The 9070-nt window shown below is 36.0% G+C and overlaps 1 long non-coding RNA gene across 7 annotated transcripts; it reads left to right on the plus strand.

The window, feature by feature from the left end:
* The first annotated feature begins 1153 nt into the window (after positions 1-1153).
* Positions 1154-7076, plus strand: LOC121788409. 7 transcript variants are annotated; one of them, XR_006047738.1, is made up of 13 exons: positions 1154-1259; positions 1346-1467; positions 2147-2254; positions 3259-3323; positions 3424-3603; positions 3677-4822; positions 4896-5071; positions 5254-5639; positions 5710-5858; positions 5995-6082; positions 6228-6330; positions 6399-6484; positions 7036-7076. It is a non-coding gene; the product is annotated as an uncharacterized LOC121788409 (long non-coding RNA). The 7 variants fall into 7 exon arrangements; XR_006047735.1 differs by lacking the exon at positions 7036-7076 and having other exon boundaries at positions 6399-6574; XR_006047736.1 differs by lacking the exon at positions 7036-7076 and having other exon boundaries at positions 6228-6325; positions 6399-6574.
* The last annotated feature ends 1994 nt before the right edge of the window (positions 7077-9070 follow it).

Consider the following 9070-nt stretch of genomic DNA (forward strand, 5'->3'; position numbering starts at 1 on the left):
CCAAGGCTCGAAAAAAATATTGAGCGAAAAATAGAAATGATAAAAGAATGCTCAAAAGAATAAGTTGACAGATGGTCGAAAAATCTCATGTTTGGGGTGTTGAGCTGTAAGAAATTTGTACGCAGTGAGTGAGATGTGAAAGACGTTGTGATGGATGTGCTAGTATTTTAAGAATGGTGGTAAGCTACTTAACCAAATATTATCCCACCTTTACCAAAAGCCCCGTTACATCCCAATGAATAAGACCTTTTGATTTGTGCATCATATTGACTTGTGAGCAATGAATTTTGCTTGATTTTGGGAGAAAGATCTTATGTGCATAAAATAAAGAATAGTCAGAAGAACTTCTCTTTATGAATTAGTGACGATGGTTTGAGACTCCCAGGACACAACATGAACTTAGATTGAAGCATGGGATGCCTAGTTCTTAGGGAATTAGTTCGTGTACAATTCTTGTTCTAAAGTTTTACCCGCGAGTGAATTCGGGGTCGGCCTAATTTCCCTACTGATTCATATGGTTTGGCGTGACTTGAGGCAGAGGATTATCTAATATATCTTGTGAGTGTGATTTATTGCGTTACTTGCTCGAGGGCTAGCAAGACTTAAGTTTTGGGGGTGTTTGATGTGAGTGGGTACTTTTCTAACTTGTTCCTCGGACAGTATACAATGGAATGGATGGTAGCGTATTACTGCTCCAAGCCAATTTTGACCACTTCGATATCAAGTGTCTCTCAGTTCATACTAAAGCCATCAATGAAGGACTATTGCAAAATCTTTCTGATGCTCTACGCTTGTCGGTACCTGATAAAATTGGAGTTGGTCTTGCTTTGTCTAAATCTGAAGATCACGATTCCAGGATGTGTGGTTAGCTATTCTCTTCCTTGTACATACATTTAGATATACTTTTTGTTTAGTTGTAGGAAGTGGAATACATGCAACAATTTATTATTTTTATTTCCTTGGATTCTTTCTATATGTTCCTCTAAATCTGCTACCATTTTCTTGTCTGTATGCAGGAAAGAATTTTTGTTTGAGTCAGATTAAAGTGCTGTGTGCCAATCCTATTGCATTTGAGGCGACTGAGATAATTCAACATATTCTCGTGTTACTCTTAGTTGATCTGAAGGACCTCTCTAAGCATTCAGATTCACTCGTGAAACTAAGGTGCTTTCCGTGATAGTTCCTCGTGCAAAAATAGACTTGAATTTCTTAGTCAATCTGAAGGCCGAGGCCCAACTACGTGGAGATCACTTCTTCAGGTGCTTTCAGTGAAACTGCCTAGTGCATAAATAGACTCGAATTTGTTTTGGAAACCAATTTTTACCTTTATGCTTGTTTATATTAGCGCTGTTAAAAATGCTCTGCACTGGTGGACGAGCAAGACCTGGGGGCCGCGGCCCGGTGGGGGCAAGTCGTGTGGCGGCAGGGGGAGACTTAGTTCTTAACTTAGAAGAAGCCGGGGAAAGGGTGAGCCTGCTTTGCTTAATCATCTTCTTGTTTGTTGTAGTGAATATTTTTTAACTTATTTGATTCAATTTTTGCTGCCTTTTTGCAGCTGTATAAATCTATCACATATATTTTTGGGTATTATACTGTGTGCCTGGTGATTTCCTACATTTTCTAATTCACTTCTTGCTACCTTGCATCTATATAATTAGTATATACACTTATTATCCTATTTTTTGTGTCATATGCCGTGTACATAAATGTGCTATATTAGTATTTCTTTTCTTTGATATATAAACCCCATTGATTGTCAAATCTTGGCATCTTAATATATCTATTAAATTGTTTTCACAGACTCTTTCCCAAGTACTTCCTAGATATGTTTCTTTTTACTTTGGCATTCGGTTTGCTCTACTTGCATCTAAAAAAGAAATCATGGGCCTTGGAAGCTGGATGAGCAGTCAATTAGTGTCAAGTAAAGATGCTTTCTATGAAGTTAGTGTTTTCTCTTTTTAAAAATCCCTCCCTATTAAGATCCCAAGGACACAAAGAAAAGCAAGTTAATGTCTGTTGTTGTGTAAAGAAATCATTCTGTGAGATATTATTTGCCAAGACTAATTTTAGAATTTACATCTGGCAGTGCCATCTTGTGTCTGTTATAATTGTAATTTCATGCTCTGGTTTATGTGCATGCCTCCAGGAATAGATCAAGTTTCTGAAGGATGTTCAGGACCTCTCTCCCAGTCACATTCAACCTTTGGGTTCACTTTTGAATATCTTTTTGGAAGCTTGTCCCACTATTTTAAAGGTAATATTGCGACATATATTTTCATCACTTTTGAATACCTTGTTGGAAGCCTGTCCCACTATTTTAAATGAACACGTCACTGGAATATTCTTGCTTGTAAGATATCAGTATTTCAAAGTTCTATGTGTTGAATTTTATGGCCAAATACTGATGCTAGATATGACGGAGATTGCTTCTAGCATTTTAGCATTTCGTTAGTAAAATGCTTAGTTCTCTGAAGGGATGTGGTCATTTTTTAAATAGGGAACAGTCTATATACGACTATATGTTTGCTAATCTTTTGAGGAATACAATTTTTTTTAAAGTACCCTGAAAGGAAGCAGTACATTTTGGTTAGATCTTATTTACTGATTGTTCTAAATTAATATACCGAAACTATTTTTTGTGTTCAAAATAGTTCAATGTTTTTTTCTGGTATGAATCTGGGCATGGAATTATTGAATCCATAGTCTGGTTTTGTTGTTGGATTTGTCATGATGTATAGCCAAAATTTCATGTATTATATACTGTGACATGGTGTGCCACTTAGGTTATGATTTCTTTTTCTTATGTATGGTGTTGGATTGATTTAAGCATCAAGTAGCTGGTTCAGAATTTTGAAGTAAATTTCTTTGTATGAAATGGTAACTAATGATTTATGCTATCATAGCAGAGATGTCATATGCAAACACTTCCAAGAAAACTAAAGACTATCTCTATTTATTACATTAACTCTCCACTTCCGCTGATCTTTCTCAAGATTTTAATATTTCTGCGATGCCAGCTTATTGCTACTTCTATGGCTGGGTGACTCCAGAAATCATATAAGCTCATGTAGGAAAATCAAATCAATGATTGGACATACATATTGGAGAAGTTTCTTACATTGCTTGATTTTAGAAACAATTTTCCTGCATGAAATAATTTGATTACTTTTTCTGATTCGTTGATTCTGAAGGGTCCTTTTTTCTGTAGTGTATATAACATTGTAAATGTTAAAGAAGTTATGTGCTTTTAAATGGCAGGACTATACCATGGAGCCTGATGAGAAACTTATACTAAATGCAGCACATTTGATAGTAGCATTAAGGTATAGATAACCTTTGCTATATTACTTTCTTGTGTTAATTGTTAATGATCTTGTGAATTTGTCAAAACATCACTTTATATGCCTTGTGTGTTTTTTGCAGAGGCCCTTGCATCACATTTAGGAACCTTTACTTGGTTTAGTATCAAGCGAGCTCAGAAGGTCACTTCAGGGCTTGGCCGTAGCAAGTGATTTTCTAGAGCAGTCATTTCAGCTGGTAACTAATGATAATATCCTTTGCATCAATGGCTTGATTTCCATAATAACCATTAAGATAAAAGAGGTGAGGTAATAAAGACTTGTTTTCATCAACGAAACTAATTGGTTTTAATTAGAAATAACATGTGACCTTGCAGGAAACACAAACAGAGTTGACACCGATGAATGGAATCCATCCACTGATACACATTTCCTCAATTGATAACCGCTCTGGAAATGTTGTGATACACCCAAAATTTTAAATATTAATCCAGCAGTTGTGTTAGTCTACGACAGTTTGATCAACTATCGCGGGACCAAATTTTCTATAGATTGCAAACTTGAGTTTGCTCGCACTGCTTGCTCATCTAAATTCTGCTGCTGTGCTGCGCTATAAGCAGAACTTGGTCCTTTTTTGAGATTGCTACTTCAGTGTTGATCAAGTTTCAGAGATGTCCACTGTTCTTCAGCAGTGAGATGTTATAGCTCGTAGGATTTTTCCGCTAGTACACTTTGAGCTCACACATATTTAGGGACTAACCCCGGAGTTGTCTAGGTTCTCGCTTCCAGTATAGGGGTGTGATCCTGGTGCCCCCCCTTACTTGCTTTCTACGCAAACCAGTGAGTATTATATCTCCCTTTACATTTTCTTGTCCTGAGGTTAATGTTTAGAATAGTTTTGAGGTGTGGGTGTTTTGCGCGCATTTTTCTTTTTGTGCTTGTAATTTATCCTGATTGTGCGTGCATGCATGGTTTTCTCTCTATTGATTATCACCTGACACTTTTTATGGGTAATTAGTATAGAGTTAGTTTCTCTCAAGGGTTGCTTACTAACTTCTGGAGAACTAAGATTCCCTAATTTAAAACACCTAATTTTTTAATATTTTAATGATATGTGAAAAAGAATTTGTGCTGCTGCTGTACAAGACCAAGTGAATTTCTTAAATTATTTTAATGATATGTGTAAATGAATTTGTGTTGCTACTTATTACAGCATTAATACTAGCAGATAGCTGATAAAATTTTTAGTAAATTCTTGTGTTAATTTAGTCCATTGTGTATGGGTTTGGAATTAATATTGTTTGTACTTTGTCCTTGGTGCATTTTAACCTTGTTTACATGCAGTCCAAACCATTTATGGGAAAATTGTTCAACTACTTTCTGTTAGCAGAAAGCACAGAGACAGTGTTGTGCCACTTTTTATTATGCTAGCCTTTATGGTCCTCAAACTCCTGTAAACAACATCATTCCTTCATTCCCTCCTGCTTTGGCTAGCTACTGATGGAACCTTCTAGTTATGCAAAGTGAGCAAATTCTGTTTTATATATGCCATTGTTTGCTTGTGCACTTTTTTACCTGTGGAATTTATAAATGTAGGAACCCGGAAATGCTGCACATCCTACTAATGCAATTCTGTCTTTCGAGCATCCTGGGACAAACCTTGATATTAGAATGAGTTATTTTGATGATACAATCTCATTTCTATATGTTTAAACATATGTGTGCCTGCTTTAGATTATGAAGCACAAGTCCGAATAGCAGCTGCCGAAAAGGTTACAAATTGATTCTTTATCTAGAACTTGCTGTCCAGTATATTTGTTTGTATTTAAGTTGATACTTTTGAATATGCACTTTAAGTATTTGTTACATATGTTGTGCTTAATTTCTTTATTTTTTATTTACCAGCTGATTTATAGTATAATTTATTTTGTTTGTTTCTGTGTTTGTTTTGTAGGTGTTAAGGAGGAGCTAACTTGTAAAGGAGGCAAGATGAGAGAAGAAATGCCTAACCCCCATCACCTATTTCCCACGCAAACAAGGGATTATTTTGTTTCCCCTCACATCCTGTCCTTCACATAAAGGGCAATGTTAAGATTAAGATATAGGGCGAGTTTGTTTGTGTGCATGCTTGATTATGTGGTTGTAAATAATTTGATTACTTTCACTCCGATTCGTTGATTCTGAAGGGTCCTTTCAGTAGTGTTTGTAACAATGCGAAAATACTAACGAAATGTGTTTTTAAATGGCAGGGCTATGCCACGGAGCCTGATGAGAAACTTATACGAAACGCAACACATTTGATGGTAGCAAGGTTGACAGGAAGTGTTGCTAATGTAACTTGTAGGTATAGATAACCTTTGCTTTATTACTTTCTTGTGTTATAAATGCCAATGATCTTGTGAATTTTCAGAACACCACTTTACATACCTTGCGTGCTGATTGAAAAGACCTTTACATCACATTTAGGAACCTTTACGTGGTTCTATATCAAGCCAACTCAGAATGTCACTTCAGGGGCTTGGCTATGCAAGTCGTCTTCTAGAGCTGTCATTTCAGCAGGTGACTAAAGATAATCTCCATCAATGTGTCTTGATTTCTATAAGAACTATTAAAATATAACAAGAGAACGAATAAAGACTTGTTAGCATCAACCAAAGTATTTGGTTTTAATTAGAAATACCATATGGCTTTGCAGGAATCACAAATGGAGTTGACACCGATGAATGGAATCCATCCATTGATACACAACTTCCTCGATTGATAACCGCTCTGGAAATGTTGTGGTACACTCAAAATTTTAAATATTATTCCAGCATTTGTGTTTGTCTACGGCAGTTTGATCAGCTATCGAGGGACCAAATTTGATTTAGATTGCAAACTTGAGTTTGCTCGTACTGCTCGTCTAAATTCTGCTGCTGTTCATTCCAGGTTGAGTGTAAGGCTGCGTAGCAAGGAGAACTCAGTCCCGTGTTGAGAGCGCTACTTCAGTGTTGATAAGTTATAGAGATGTCCTCTGATCTTCAAAAGTGAGGTGTTATAGCTGTAACCACTACTCGTAGGATTTTTATGCTAGTACATTTTGAGCACAAACTTTTGCAGGAACTAACCCAGAGTTGTCCTAGTTCTCACTTCCGGTATAGGGGTGTGATCCGGCATCACCCCTTACTTGCTTTCTACTCAAACAAGTATGTATTCTATCCTCTTTACATTTTCTCATCCTTCATATTGAGGGTAATGTTTAGAATAGTTTTGAGGTGTGGGCGTTTGCGTGCATTCTTCTTTTTGGGGTTGTAATTTATCTTATTTGTGTGTATATGTAAGGCTTTCTCTCTATTAATTGTCACCAGAAACACTTTTTAATGGTTTATTAGTGTAGACTTAGTTTCTCTCAAGGGTTGGAGAACTAAGATTCCTAATTTAAAACACCTTACTTATTAATATTTTAATACGTGAAAATGAATTTGTGATGCTGAACAAGACATGCTGCTGAACAAGACCAAGTACATATATTTTCTATGGTCGTTTGAAATTTTCTCTATGTAGTGTGGTGAACGTGGAGTTTGTTGATGTTTTTTCCGTTGAATGGGATTTACTTTTTAAAGCAATAATACTAGCAAAAACTGATATAAAAACTTGGTAAAGGCTTGTGTTAATTTAGTCTATTGAGTATGGGTTTGGAATTCATATTGTTTGTATTTTGTCCTTGTTGCCTTTTTTTAACCTTGTATACATGCAGTCCAAACCAGTGATGGGGAAATAGATTAACAACTTTCTATTAGGAGAAGCATAGAGACAGTGTTGTGCCACTTTTTTTTTATGCTAGCATTTATGTGCAAGGTCAAGTGAACCTTTTGTCCTAAGCAAGGCCACCTGTCGCATTCACAAACGAGTTTATGAGGTGATTCTCTGTCAAATTCTAGGACATCTAAGTTGATTCAGGTGGTCAGATATATATTATCTATTTTCATCTTTGTGATCTTTATTTATGTCTCATTTCATTTTTTCATTTTGTTCGCATCAGTTTGCTCATTTTCTAGTAAAGAATCGATCCATCCAGAGCTCAAATGCATTTCCAGATTGCCCCTCCGCTCATTAGTAGGGGACTTTCCTGGAAATTGCATCTCTACTTCTGACTGAATGAGTGTTAGCACTGGAATTGGTGCTATTCCCCACACACCTGAAATTTGCTCTGACGAGATGGATCCTGTTGAATCCCAGATTCCTACAAGGTTTGTTTAGTTTATGGTTTTCCTTGATTTTTATACCATTTATTAATTATTAGTTGTTGTTTTCCTGCGACTAAACCCTGCGAGCAATAAAAACAAAATTGAATCAAATTAGTAAAATTATGGTGATCGTTTTTAGTTCCTTCATCTCGCATTGTAATTAGCGATGGTCCACAAACTCTTGAAGATGACATAATTCCTTCATTCCTTCTTGCTTGGGCCAGCTACTAATGGAACCTTCCAGTTACACAAAAGTGAGTACATTCTTTTATATATTAGCCATTATTGCTTGTGCACTTTTTTATCTGTGCACTTTATTAATGCAGGAACCTGGAAATGCTACACATCCACTAATGCAACTGTCTTGCGAGCATCCCGAGACAATGTCTCTGAGCCATTTATAACCTTGGTGATGCATTGCGTATGTACCATACTATCTCATAGAAGGTATGTATACTATGCGCCTTAACTCTTTAGTTATCAATTCCTTAAATCTCGTGCCCAAAATATTGCCTCGCTTATTGTTGGACGGAGGGAGTACAAAATTACGAACTAGCTATAAGTTTATTTTACTATTATCTTAGTGGTAACTGGTATCCTCCAATATGTTGATGTCAACTTATTATGTTGTTTTCCTTTTTTAAGACATGGTGGTTTGAGCATAAAACTTTTACTGATTTTTTCCAACTATTAATTTGATCATGCGTTTTACCTAGACTTCAATTGTAGAATCCACATCCAACAAGGTATGAATGTTATTTAATGAGCTAATTACTTGTCTAAAGCTGCATTGCTTTGCATCATGGACATTAGATTCCTATGTAGGTAAATTACTGCTTCTATAAACTGTTTGCAAAGAACCAAGCTTTCGCAGATTGTTCTTGAGTTGCTCAAAATATGCACTGATTCTCAGGATAATATTCTGATGATGACTATATAATTTCATAAGCTGGGATCGGTCTAGAGTGAGAATGATGTCAATCCTACATGGTATGTAAAATTAATGTGCAAATATATTTATTATGTTGTTTAGATTGATATGTTTTTTTCCTTTATATTGGAATGAGTTGTTTTGATGATACAATCTCATTTTTATGTATTTCTACATGTGTGTGCATGCGTTAGATAATGAAGCACAAGCATGAATAGCTCTGCCGAAAAAGGTCACTAATTCTGTTGGATTCCTTGTCTGGAACTTGCTGTCCAACTTATTAGGTTGTATTTAAGTTGATACTTTGAATATGCACTTTATGTATTTGTTACATATGTCGTGTGCTTCATTTCTTTATTTTTATTCACCAGCTGATTTATATGGTTGACTTGGTTTGTTTCTGTGTTTGTTTTTGTAGGAGTTAAGGGGAGCTAACTTGTAAAGGAGGCAAGATGAGAGAAGAAATGCCTAACCCCCATCACCAACTTCCATGCAAACAAGGGAGTATGTTGTTTCCCCTCACATTTTTTTTCCTTCACTTAAAAGGGCAATGTTAAGTTAAGATTTGGGTGAGGGTGTTTGTGTGCATGCTTGATTATGTGGTTGTAAATAAT

Source organism: Salvia splendens, unplaced genomic scaffold, assembly GCF_004379255.2.
Source record: "Salvia splendens isolate huo1 unplaced genomic scaffold, SspV2 ctg1034, whole genome shotgun sequence".
NCBI lineage: Eukaryota > Viridiplantae > Streptophyta > Magnoliopsida > Lamiales > Lamiaceae > Salvia > Salvia splendens.